Source organism: Staurois parvus, unplaced genomic scaffold (genome assembly GCF_062004578.1).
Source record: "Staurois parvus isolate SC_StPar_1 unplaced genomic scaffold, SC_StPar_1.0 ptg001724l, whole genome shotgun sequence".
NCBI classification, from domain to species: Eukaryota; Metazoa; Chordata; class Amphibia; order Anura; family Ranidae; genus Staurois; species Staurois parvus.
In genome coordinates, this window is record NW_028319520.1 from 131,873 (window position 1) to 145,481 (window position 13,609).

General features: G+C 44.6%; 1 protein-coding gene across 1 annotated transcript in view; it reads left to right on the forward strand.

The window, feature by feature from the left end:
• The first annotated feature begins 296 nt into the window (after window positions 1-296).
• Window positions 297-13,609, forward strand: part of LOC149434610 (uncharacterized) — a 28,857-nt gene continuing 15,544 nt past the window's right edge. The window contains exon 1 of the mRNA XM_089663585.1: window positions 297-456. The gene's annotated coding sequence lies outside the window, so the exon portion shown is untranslated. The remainder of the gene's footprint in view (window positions 457-13,609) is intronic.

The following is a 13,609-nucleotide window of genomic DNA, read 5'->3' on the forward strand; positions in this document are numbered from 1 at the left end:
GAGGAGAATGGAGCAGATTTCCTCACAGAGGAGCGGGATTCTCTCCCCTCACAGCCTCCCCATAACAGAAATGGCGGGAGAAGGAATAGAATGTTCTACAGCGTGAGGGGGAGGAGGAGGAGGGGCCGGGGAACGGAGGGCGGGACCGAAGACGAGAAGAGCGCCGCTCACAGGAGGGGGCGGGGCCGTAGATGAAGGGGGAGGCGGGGCCGTGGCTGAGGGGAGCGTGGCGCTGGTTGGACAAGGAGCTAGGAGAAAGGGCTGCGGGGGGCGGGGAGTAGGGGCACGTGACGCGCGGCACATCCGGTGCAGCGACTTCCGGCGGCGCTCTGGCTCTTTTCTGGCGGTATCGGCGCGGCAGGCTGAGTCGCGTTAGTGTGGAGACCAGGAGGAGGCGGAGACCCGGCCGGGAGGGTGGGAGACATCTCCGGCCTCTCGGTGCCGCACAGTGGATAGGTGTGTGTGTGGCGTGGAGGGGGCGCTATGTTCCGCCGTACGGGGCGCGGCGGCCTGGGGAGCCTCATCGGCGCGCGCACAGATGGCAGTAGGGGGCGGGGAGGGCCGATGGGGGGGACCTGTACACCGCACTGGGGTCCCTACAATGGGAAGAGGGGCCCGAGGAGGCCTGAACACAGACTGGTGTGGGGGGGGGGGACCGGGAGACCTGGAGCAGCCAGTCAGCTTCTGCCCTCAAGTTGACCAAATCTGGAGCAGCCAATCAGTTTCTGTCTTCAGGTTCTTAAGTCCTGATTTAAAAAAAAATAAATAAAAGTAAGCTGGAAGATGATTGGCTGCCACGCACAGCTGCTCCCTGAACTGGGATATGGGGGGGGGGGGGGCACACAATGGGAAAACAGGGCCCCATGGAAGGGCCTTTAGATCACTGGGGGATCTGAATACAGTATTGGGGGTGGGGTGTCTTGGAGGGAATTTACCATATCTGAAGCAGCCAATCAGATTCTGTCAGTTCTTGCTATGCTTTAAAAATGGAAGGTGATTGGCTGCCGTGCACAGCTGCTCTGGACTGGGAGGATGGGCACTGGGGGCCCCACAATGGAAAGATGGGCCCGCAGATCACAGGGGCCTGAATATACCGAGGGGGAGATTGATATATCTGTGTGTGTGTATATATCTGTATATAGAGATCGATCTGTGTCTGCACGGGGAGGATACCTTAGATGAAAATCTTACTCATTTTTGATCTGCCAATCCAAACTTCACCTCCAGTCTTACAAAAATTTGGAGCAGCCAATCAGATTTGATCTTCCGATTGTTTAGACTTCAAAAATGAAAGCTGGAAAGTGGATGCAAAGCGCAGCTGCTATGGACTTCTTAAGTCTCTCGTATTTGGGGGGGGGGGGTATTCTTCATCCTGGGGTCCTAGGCTGGTATTGGGGAGACGGGGGTGCAGATGGTGTGTTAGTGCCAGGGATCCTGTGAACAATGTATCCTGACTGTATGCTGTCCGCTCTTCTTCCTGCAGATATGTACAGGGTGTTCATTGATACATTGTTGGTGTCTATATATATATATATATATATATATATACACACACACTCATATAGACACCAACAATGTATCTATATATATATATACACACACACACACACACACACACATATATATATATATATATATATATATATATATATATACACACACACACTCATAGACACCAACAATGTATCTATATATATATGTATATGTGTGTGTGTGTATATATATATATGTATATGGGGGTGCAGCTTTGTAGTAGATCTCCTTGTGTTGGGGATGACAGTGATGGGGATTTTGGGGTCCCTGGCTGAGGTTGGCAGGTATGAGGGGGTGCAGGCGGCGCGCAATGAATAATCTCCATTGTACATCATCTGCCCTCCATCCTGCAGCTGCTCAAAATTTAGTTTGTTTACATTTATACTTTGTGTATATCTGTCTAATATATGTGTGTATCTTGGATATATATCTAATATATGTGTGTAAATTGTTGCATTTTTATGTGTATACACAATAATAAAAAAAAAAATATATATATATATGTAGTGAAGGGGGTTATCCCAGGATCCTGTGTATAATGTATCTGATTGTACACGGTCTGCTCTCCATCCTGCACCATGTGTGGGGGTGCAGCAGCAGCTTTGTGCATGTTGCTAGTCTGATTTTTGTTTGTGTTTGTGCATTTTTATATATTGGGGGGGGGGGGTAGTAGCTTGTTTACATTAATATTTAATATTAACTTATATTGTAAAGCACTGAGCAAACTTGGCGCTATATAAATCCTGTATAATAATATAATAATTAATATGTGCATTTTATTTATCCATAGTGGATGGGGGGGGCAGGAATCTGTCCTGTAGGTTTTTGTATTGGAGACAAAAGACTGATGGGAGCTTTGGGGTCCCTGGCTGGGGTTGGCTGGTATGAGGGGGTGCAGGCAGCATGCTACTAGAGGTAGGGGTTGTCCGGGGATGCTGTGAATAATGTATCTGAACACTGCTCCCTATCCTGCAGCATGCGTTTGTTTATATTGATGCATTGTTTCTATATATATATGGGGGTTTTTGGTTACAGCAAATGGATACACTTATTTTATTTTTAAATTCATTTTAGTTTTAATTAGTAAATATATATATATATATATATATATGTAAATATATATATATATATGTATGTGTATATATATATATATATATATACACACACACACACATGTCTGTGTATGTGTGTATGTGTATATGTATATAATTACAATGTGTCTACCAATGTAAACAGACTACTGCCCCCCCCAAAAAAATGGGGTGCAGTAGTTTGTTTACATTGATGCACTATACTTTTTTTCTTTTTAGTACATATCTGTTAACCACCTCCCGTCTGGCCGTTGTATATAAACAGCTGGGCAGTGCAGGGTCGGGTGGCCGTTTATAAATGGCCTCCCCACCCCCTGCTTGTGGGAGCGCGCAGCACCGCGATCCAGTGCCCGCTGTATCCTCCGGACACAGTGGAACACCGATCGTCGGACGGGACCTCTGTATGAGGTCCCGATCATGTGATCACTGATTGGCCAATCGGTGATCACATGCAGAGTAGTAAGCAAGATGTCACTTGTGACATTGCTTACTACGTGTGAAATCTGAATGATCACAGAGGTGACATGGTACAGGGCTATTCACCACAGCCTTGTACCATGTGACAAGCTGTGACCAATCACAGCTCACTCAGTAGTTCTCTCTGGCTGCATTTTTGCAGCCATTGAGGAGAAATTATTGGAGACAGCCTTTATGGGTGTAAAAGCAATCAGTATAAAAAAAACAAAAAAAATCACCATGCTGACAGTATGTAGAAAAAAAAATATTAAAAAATTATAATTTTTGGTTATAAACGCATTTGGGTTATTTTTTTTTTTTTTACTAAAAATATAACGGAATAAATTTTGAACACGATTTATGATGAAATAATATTTATTTGCAAAATTTTATAAGAAAAACACTTTCAAAATTTTTGGACTTTTTAAAAAAATTTAAATTTCGGCCTAAATGCATTTTGCGACATCTTTGCTAAAAAAACCCAAAACAATACGTGTAAATTAATTGGTTTACGTGAAAGTTATAGCGTTTACAAATGGCGGTATAGATACTGGGATTTTTTTCCCCCATTCTTACTAGTAATGGCGATCAGCAACTTATAGTGGGACTGTGGCAGACATTATGACAATGGGGGGGGACGACTGACATGGTGTGACTGACATCCCCAGTGACACCAATAAAGTGATCAGTGCTAGGAAAAAGCACTGACACTGGGCAGGAAGGGGTTAACATGTGGGCCATCAAAGGGTTAACTGTGTTTTTACTAGGTAGGGTCTGTGCTGTTAACTGTAATCACACTGCTTTGGATGGCTGTGCACAGCCATCCAGAGCAGTGTGCCTGAGCCGACGGAGGAGAACTGTTAGTAAACAAAACAGTTCTCCCTGTCGGTGATCATCGGAACTTGCCGGGCGCAGGTGAGTAATTACCCGGTGGGACCCGATGATTGGCAGCCACAGCCGCGAATGGTGGCACTGGTGGGGGAGTGCGCCCCCTACCCGGAAATGCAAAATCACATGTGTATATACATTATTTCTGCGCACCCTTGCAGTATTTGCAGTATTTCTGCTATAGGGTGGTCTGGAAGCTGCTAAAATATATTGTGGGGGGGGGGGGGGTGCGCAGTGGCTTGTTTACCTTGATACATTATTTTTGTAAACATATCTATAGATGGGGGGGCTGCGCAGTATATCTTTTTATATTAGAGACCGCAGACTGATGGTGGGAGGGTTGGAATCTCTAGCAGGTATGAGGGGGTGCAGGTGGCATGTTGCTAGTGGAGGGGGTTGTCCCGGCAATAATGTATGTTGATTGTACACCATCTGCTCTTCATCCTGCAGCATACGCAGTGTATGATTGTACATTGGGGGGGGGACATTGTATGGATATAATAGTTGGTGGCGGCTGTGCAGTAAATTTCCATGTATTGGAGACAACAGACTGGTGATGGGAGATTTGGGGTCTCTGGCTGAGGGGGGTGCAGGTGAGGAGGGGGCTTTGCAGTTTACCATGGGTTTCCCTGTATTAGGGACAACAAAAATGGGTAATCTAGATGGGGGGGGGGGGGGTGTCAGGGACCCTGGCTGAGGTTTGCAGGTAGTGCTCTGCCAGAGGAGGGGGGTTGTCCCTGGAAGGGATCTAGATGGGCTGCATTCACATCTGCGCCCTGAAGCTACAAAATTGCTTAGATTTAAGAATCCATTCTCCTCTATGGTGCCTGTTCACGTCCGATCGCGCAGTCAGGTGTGAACAGGCACCATAAAGAAGAATTGATTTTGAAGTCTGAGCATTTTTGTAGCTTCGAGCTACGAAACGCTGAAGTGTGAACAGCCTAAGGTGTATCTGTGCACCATCTACTCTTTATACTCCAGTGGGAGGTGTAGTGGGAGGTGTAGTGGGAGGTGTAGTGGGAGGTGTAGTGGGAGGCGTAGTGGGAGGCGTAGTGGGAGGCGTAGTGGGAGGCGTAGTGGGAGGCGTAGTGGGAGGCGTAGTGGGAGGTGTAGTAGGAGCTTTGTACGAGTTGCTCCTCTGATTTACGTTTTCTATGTACATAGTAAGTTTATGGGGGGCTGTGCAGTAAATGAGTGTCGTGCCATGGAGAGGATACAGTGATGGCAGATGATTTGTTGTGGGGGGGTTCTCAATCCTGGGGTCCCTGACTGAGTTCGGCAGGTACAAGGGGTGTGCAGGTGGCGTGTTGCTAGTGCAGGGGGTTGTCAAGGGGGGGGGGGGGGGTGGGAGGAATCTGGGCCCCTGGCACAGCAGGATGGGAGGTTTAGGGGGGTATATGTGGGGTTTTGCTGGAGGAGTCAGTGTCCTGGGAAGGATTCCTATATCCATTTCTACTCAATCTGCTCTTTATCCTGCAGCAGATCTACAATGTGGGGTGTAGCAGTTTGCTGCTCTGATTCTAATGTTGACATTTTATATACGTGGTAACTTTTATTGTAGAGGCCCCTCCTTATATATATATATATATATATATATATATATATATATATATATATATATAGTGTATATTATTATTATACAGTATTTATAAAGCGCCGATAGTTCGCTCAGCGCTGTACATTACAGAGGGGACAGAACATGTGACAGAACAATACCAATACAATGCAAAACATGAGAGGATTGAGGGGCCCTGCTCCTTGGAGCTTACAATCTAGGAGTATATGTAAATGTTCCTGGATTGGAGCTAGCAGACTGCTGTGTAGATGGCGGGAGCTTTGGGCATCCCTGGCTGGGGTTGGCAAGTATGTGGGGGTGCAGGTGGTGCGTTGCTAGTGGAGGGGGTTATCCTGGAAATAATGCACAGTTTGCACTTCATCGAGCAGCAGATCTATAATCTGCTCTGTATCAGCTGCTTTGTACGAGGTGCTCTGTGGATTCAATTCTATTGTTTTCCGTATACTGTGATAGTTTTATAGGATGGTGCAGTAAATGTCCCTGTATTGAAGAGAACAGACTATTGGGGGCCTTTTATGGCACTGGCTGGGAGGTGGGTGCAGGTGGCGTGTTACTAGTGGAGAATATTGCCCTGGGAATCATTGAGATTAATTTCTGTATCATCTTCTGTTTATACTTCAACATATCCTATGGTGCAGCAAATACATAAAAAAAAAAAAAAAAATTATATATATATATATATATATATATATATATTACACACATACACTGCTCAGCATACACGACTCCACCCCTTTTTGAAAAGTAAGATTTTAATCAATCTCTTAATGAACACAAGAACCGTTTCCAAAATGTTGACAAAACTGAGTTTTATCGAACATTTGTTCGGCTCATTACATGGAAGGAAGGTTCATAATAGAACTTATATTACAAAATCTTCCGTTTTACTCCAGTTGATGCAAACATGAATCCCCCCCCACAACAAGAACTCCTCCATCGAGTATTCTGTAGGACCTCCATGATTTGTAAGGTCCGCAGCAAGTCTTCTAGTCGTGGAATGAACAAGTTGGCGACATTTTGCCACATCTATCTTTTTCCATTCTTCAAGAACGACATCTTTTAGAGCCTGGATGCTGGATGGAGAGGGATGCTCAGGTTGTCTCTTCAGAATCCCCCATAGGTGTTCGGTTGTTCAGATCAGCAGACTGAATCACTCACCCGGTTCTTCTTCAGAACCGGGTCTTGGATCATTGTCGCGTCGGAAAAGTGCATGACGACCGAGGGCACTGAGTGATGGCAGGATCTTCTTTGAATATAGAGCAGTACATCTGTGAATTCATGATACCATCAGTGAAGTGCAGCTCCCCAACAACAGCAGCGCTCATGAGCCCCACAGAAGGACACTGCCACCACCATGTTTCACAGTAGGCACCATGCATTTTTCTTTGTACATCTCGCCTTTTGCGATGCCATACGGTTTGAAGCCATCAGTTCCAAAACATTTATCTTGGTCCCATCACTCCGGAGTACAGCGTTCCAGTTGTCTTCTTTTTCATTATGGGCCCGGCAAGTTCTAGGCAGGCTTTTTTGTGCATGGGCTTTAGCACAGGCTTCCTTTGTGGTTACACCCACGCATGCTGTGACGATCGCGGCGTCAGACCCCAGCCCTTCTCACCAAACTTGTGACCGAAGGACTAGCCAATCTAAAACCGCGCAGTCACGTGCGTAACAATGCCATGCCCAGCTGCACCCTGCACACAGATTTTCCAACTAATGGACCACAATCTGTGTACTTGCAGCCTGGGAGCGATTGTTACTGGGTCGGGTTAATTACGTAATTAACCATTCACATTGCCACCTCCTCCTTTTTGTACAGAGAAAGAGGAACTCGGCAATATCAGCAATAACACTATGATGTTTGAATAATCGTTTGTATACACAATGTCACCGCAGACAGATGCATGCAGACGTTTAAAACACACAGTAGTGTTCTTCAGAGACAGGGGTGCTTTAGTTTGCATTAAAGAGCTGTAGAAACAGTTCAACACTTTCAGAAAGTAAAATTTATTACCAAAAGGTCAAAATGGTGCAATAAAAATATTTTACAGAAAAAGATGTAGCCAGTATATATAAATAAATAAATAAATATACAGAGAACAATAGCACATCAAAGAGATAACAGGAGTTTAGAGGGTTAAAGTACTTTCCAAATGTCCTGGTTTAAGCAGATCAGGTTTCATGAGCCAAAAGGATGCCTTCTCTCCCAAACTTAGTTCTGATTTTTAAAAAAGGGAGAACTTCAACGGCTTACAACTTAGCTTAGCTTTTCCTAGCAACTCCACAGGGTGTCTCCCTGGAGCAGTAAACTAGTCGCCTCATTTGGGGAGGGAGTTGTAGGTGGAGACCCAAGCTATGACCAAAAACTGCACAAATTATAATATGGTTCAGAATTTACCCTTGATACATACAACATCCGATCTACGAGTAGATTATTACGCAGAATCCTTGGCTGAACGGTTAGATATGAAATATCCGCTTGAACAGGTAACGAGATGTAATTTTCGGCTCTCCTGTATATGCCAGCTAGGGGGTGTAATATAGGAGAATGGTCTTAACTTGAGCTGTCCGAATATGGACTCCATGTTTAGGTACTTATGTCCTATTTGAAGATATGAACTTATATGAAAAAGTGTGTTTTTAAATGTAAGTCTGTTTTTACGACCCCTTGGAATGTTTTTTGAACTCAGTAAAGGACTTTGTTTATGGCTTTACGAGCCCAGATTGCGGAAGTTAACAGACATCTAGGCCCCAGCTCAGTTGTGGGATATATAGCCATGATGCCCTCCCATGGAGTTTGCTGCCTGTGATCTGCATCAAACAGACCACCTGTCACTCAACAGAGAGGGAGGGGGGATGAGGAAAGCTGATTTGGGAGTAGACATGATACAGCATGGAAGATTCTTAACAAGGTGGATGACCGTGTCCTTCTCTCTGTGCATGATTGCTACACTTGCCATTCCTCTGCAGTGTATGCCGTATTGTGTCAGGGAAACAATCACCCCAGTTTGGCTTTTTTACTTCTTTAGCCAACTGCAGTGAACTTGCACGGCGATTTTTCTTCAGCCCTTCTCATTAGAAGACGCTCCTGTTGAGGTAATTCCATGGACAGCCTGGCTGTCTCTGTGAGATGGTTGCAGATCCATCTTTGTTAAATTTTTTTATCACTTTTGCTCCAGTATCCAGTAACACTTTGCTGATCTTCTTGTAGCCTTCACCTTTCTTGTGTAAAGAAATGATTTTCTTTCTCAAGCCTTGTGACATTTCTCCTCCATGTGGTGCCATTGCTGACAGCATGAAATGGGAAGGGTTTTCTTTAAGAAATGCACTTTTATAATCAATGTTTAATGAATAATCACTTACCTGGAGTCTAATTCTTGTTAATTAGAATTTTGTCTAAAATTTAGCTTTGCTCCTAAGACTTTCATTGGGGTGTGTTCATTTTTGCAACATGGTCTTGGATGAATTTTGTTAGGAAAAATACTTTCGTGTGTGCAAATGAACAAATTTTGTTTGCAATCAATGGCTGGCATTGGTGGGAGGATTTTGTAGTATATTGTCCCATAGAAAAAGTTAGTTCCGAAAGAAAAGTGAAGGTTTTCTGACAAATCTGTTGGGGTGCACTCCTTTATTTATATATATATATATATATATATATATATATATATATATATATATATATATATATATATATATATATATATATATATTCAGGTGCTCCCTGAAAACCCACCTCTTCAGGGAAGCCTACCCCACCCTCACCTAACAGCCGCTGCCCTTCCCTCCTCCTACCACACCATCCCCCACAGCCATTTCCGCCTGTACCGCTACCCCCTCCCTCCTAGATTGTAAGCTCGAAAGAGTAGGGCCCTCTTACCCCTTATGTGCTGTTTGTTGTTACTGTTCTGTTTCATGTATTGTCCCCCCTCTATTGTACAGCGCTGAGCAAACCCTTTGGCGCTATATAAACTCGATATAATAATAATAATATATATATATATATATATATTTTTTTTTTTTTAACAAAGAGGGAGGTGGTGGTGAAGAAATGAGTATGCAGTTCACATACAGTCGGAAGATGATAGTATGAAGATGAGATGTAACTGGGAAGGGGGGGACAAAAATGATCCCTATGATCAAGTACAACCCCTCACCACAAATTTTCATTCACTAATCTGAATATTTCCTCTGTTGTGACAGGAAGGGGAGGGTTGTGAGATGTAAACACGGCGAGTGTATATATCTGTGATTGACCATTGCAGCGTACAGAGCCTCTTCGATTGACTCTGTGCCTGTGGGCCCTCTCTGTACTGTGAGAATGCAATGCTTCTTTTGTCAGGGGTCTCTATAAACTGGGCCGGATGTGGTCCTACTTTTCTTTTTACAGCTGGCCTTTGGTGGACTATTCCTCCCCCTGACACCAGCGATAAGGGGGCGATAATTCCTCCCCGACACCAGCGATAATGGGGGCGATAGTTCCTCCCCGACGCCAGCGATAATGGGGGCGATAGTTCCTCTTCGACGCCAGCGATAATGGGGGCGATAGTTCCTCCCCGACGCCAGCGATAATGGGGGGCGATAATTCCTCCCCGACGCCAGCGATAATGGGGGGTGATAATTCCTCCCCCCGACGCCAGCGATAATGGGGGGCGATAATTCCTCCCCCCGACGCCAGCGATAATGGGGGGCGATAATTCCTTCCCCCGACGCCAGCGATAATGGGGGGCGATAATTCCTTCCCCCGACGCCAGCGATAATGGGGGGCGATAATTCCTCCCCCTGACGCCGGCGATAATGGGGGGCGATAATTCCTCCCCCTGACGCTGGCGATAATGGGGGGACGATAATTCCTCCCCCTGACGCCGGCGATAATGGGGGGACGATAATTCCTCCCCCTGACGCCGGCGATAATGGGGGGGCGATAATTCCTCCCCCTGACGCCGGCGATAATGGGGGGGGGGGCGATAATTCCTCCCCCTGACGCCAGCGATAATGGGGGGCCATAATTCCTCCCCCTGAGACCAAGAATGGGGCACTATTCCTGCCACTGGCGCACGGCCATTTTCCACTCCCACTGGTTAGTCTGGCCTTCCTAAAGTTTGAAGGGCCGTAAACTGACTCTTTTGTTTTGAAAGTTTGAAGACCCCCAGTCTACGGGAATTAGGGAACTTTAATTAAACTTTAATTCCTCTCTCTTTGTAAGACTGATCCCTTTGAAGCTGCGTGACCATTCTTGGCTGTGACGTCATCACGTACAATGCAAGGCCAACAGTCCTGCATTGTATGAAGATGTCAGGAACCTGCCCACCCTCCAGGGGTGTCGGGAGAACACTGGGATGGGAGGAATAAGGTAAGCGTGCAAATCTCTGTTCCTAGACAACTAGTATTCAACCCCTGCAGTACCAAGACGGGGGAGAGGAGGTGGCAGTGCAAAGCGCACTTTTCCTCCAGCCTGGTGTCATCTGGCTTTAAGCTGGCCAATAAAGGCTGTCGGACTCTGTGATATACTTGCCGAAGTCTTTCTAAAGGTGTGCCAAGTGGGAGTATTGCCAACTGATAAGAGTCATGTGATAGAAGGAACATTGTGTCCTTGAAGTCTCTCCAGATGTTGAGCAGCCTTTGGCCGTCATTGCCCAGAAGTGGGAAGCCCTCTGCACTGAGCCCAGAGACATGGTTGTGGGATCCTAGAGTATCACCTCCAGCTCAGTGTGGACTTCTGGGTATTTTGGTGGTCTTCCAGAATTGTATTTTTTCCACTGGAGTGGTGCTTCCTTTTAACCGCTTCAACACTGTAGAATGTACCTGTGTGTCCTTTCGTTGGTGCGGGGATACAGTCCCAACACTACAGCTGGTGGTTCCACCAACTGACCATAGTGATGACTTGAGGACCAGGATGTCCTCAATCATCTCTATGGTTTAAGAAACAAAGCGAGTATTTCGTCACTTACTATTTTCGGCTTTGTGTTTACTGGTCCGTGAAGTAGACGATCAGACGGGATCTGTGTCTGATCGGCTGATTTGAAGGCCAGAGGCAAGATATGGGGTCTAATGGACCATAAAGAGGACCTGTCTATCACAAGGGATGTTATTCATCCCTTGTAATGACAAAGTTGATAAAAAAAGGAACAGTGTAAAAAATTTATTTTTTAAAATAAAGTGCTCCCTCTCCCCTACCACTTCTTCCCCTGTGCTCGCACGCAAAGGCAAGTGCATACGTAGTCGTGCACACATATGTAAGCAGTGTTGGATCACCTCATACAACATAATAAATAGGACTTTCTGCATGTAGTAAATGATTTCATAGCATTATCTATGGGGGATCCAGGCATGTCTGCCATGTCACTGTCCTTGAGGTTGAGCAATAAAAGCTTTTTCTGTCACCGGCTCCCAGTGTTCTGGTTGGATGGTGAAGCTTCCCTCCACTGAGGTCATCTCTCGATCTCCTGTATACTTCAGGTTCAGCTGTGACCTTCCTTTACTGCCATGCAGAAGTTTTTGCACACATATAGAGGTTATGGCTGCGTCGTATTGAGGTGCAGTTTCGTCAGGGTTTGTACGGTGTGAACTTGGTTTAGGGGCTCCGGGGACTTGCTGGGGCCACATTTTTAAGTAGCTGACTACTTTTTAGTAAATAATTTGCTTTGAAAGTCTCTTCATGTTTTCAAATGATAGGTTTTTGTGTATGTATATGTGTGTGTGTGTATATGTATGTGTGTGTGTGTGTGTGTGTGTGTGTGTGTGTGTGTGTGTGTGTGTATATATATATATATATATATATATATATATATATATATATATATATTTATTACATTGTATCTTTTATTTAGATTCTGGGGGCTCTGGCATTGAATACTAGTTACTTTGTTTCAGCTTGTCCTTTTATGTACTTGCCCCTCCCCCTTAGGGTGCACTAACTTTAATAATGGCCTTGTTTCCCTTTCTTGCAATCTTCATCGTTTGTCCCTGCCCAGTGTCGCACGGCCTTTTAGTGGACATTTCCCATCGGCCCATCTTCCTAAAGGCTCCGTTCATTCCTATGGGTGAGTTGGTTTCCACTGGGAAGGGATGCCTGAGGAGGATCGCTGTCCTAAGGGACACTGGGCAACTACAAACGGTACAAGTTCTCTTTGGCTGCCTACATACTAGTGTGTTTTTTAAACTCAGATGCTTGAAAAAATGCTGTTAATTGCTATTTTTAGGAGCCCAATGATTTTTTTTTTCTTTGAGTATTTTACAGTACAAAAAAGCTAGAAAAAAAGCTGTTAGGAGCATTTTAGAAACGTTCGGCATTTTGTTTTTTTTCTGCCAGAAAAACGCTCCCAAAAACTTTACCAATACACTATATATATGTGTGTGTGTGTGTGTGTGTGTATATGTATGTGTGTGTATATATATATATATATATATATATATATATATATATATATATATATATATATACACACATACATATACACACACACACATATATATAGTGTATTGGTAAAGTTTTTGGGAGCGTTTTTCTGGCAGAAAAAAAACAAAATGCCGAACGTTTCTAAAATGCTCCTAACAGCTTTTTTTCTAGCTTTTTTGTACTGTAAAATACTCAAAGAAAAAAAAAATCCTTGGGCTCCTAAAAAATGCAATTAACAGCATTGTTTCAAGCATCAGAGTTTAAAAAACACACTAGTATGTAGGCAGCCAAAGAGAACTTGTACCGTTTGTAGTTGCCCAGTGTCCCTTAGGACAGCGATCCTCCTCAGGCATCCCTTCCCAGTGGAAACCAACTCACCCATAGGAATGAACGGAGCCTTTAGGAAGATGGGCCGATGGGAAATGTCCACTAAAAGGCCGTGCGACACTGGGCAGGGACAAACGATGAAGATTGCAAGAAAGGGAAACAAGGCCATTATTAAAGTTAGTGCACCCTAAGGGGGAGGGGCAAGTACATAAAAGGACAAGCTGAAACAAAGTAATTAGTATTCAATGCCAGAGCCCCCAGAATCTAAATAAAAGATACAATGTAATAAATAAATAAATATATATATATATATATATGTGTGTGTGTGTGTGTATTTGTTTTCTG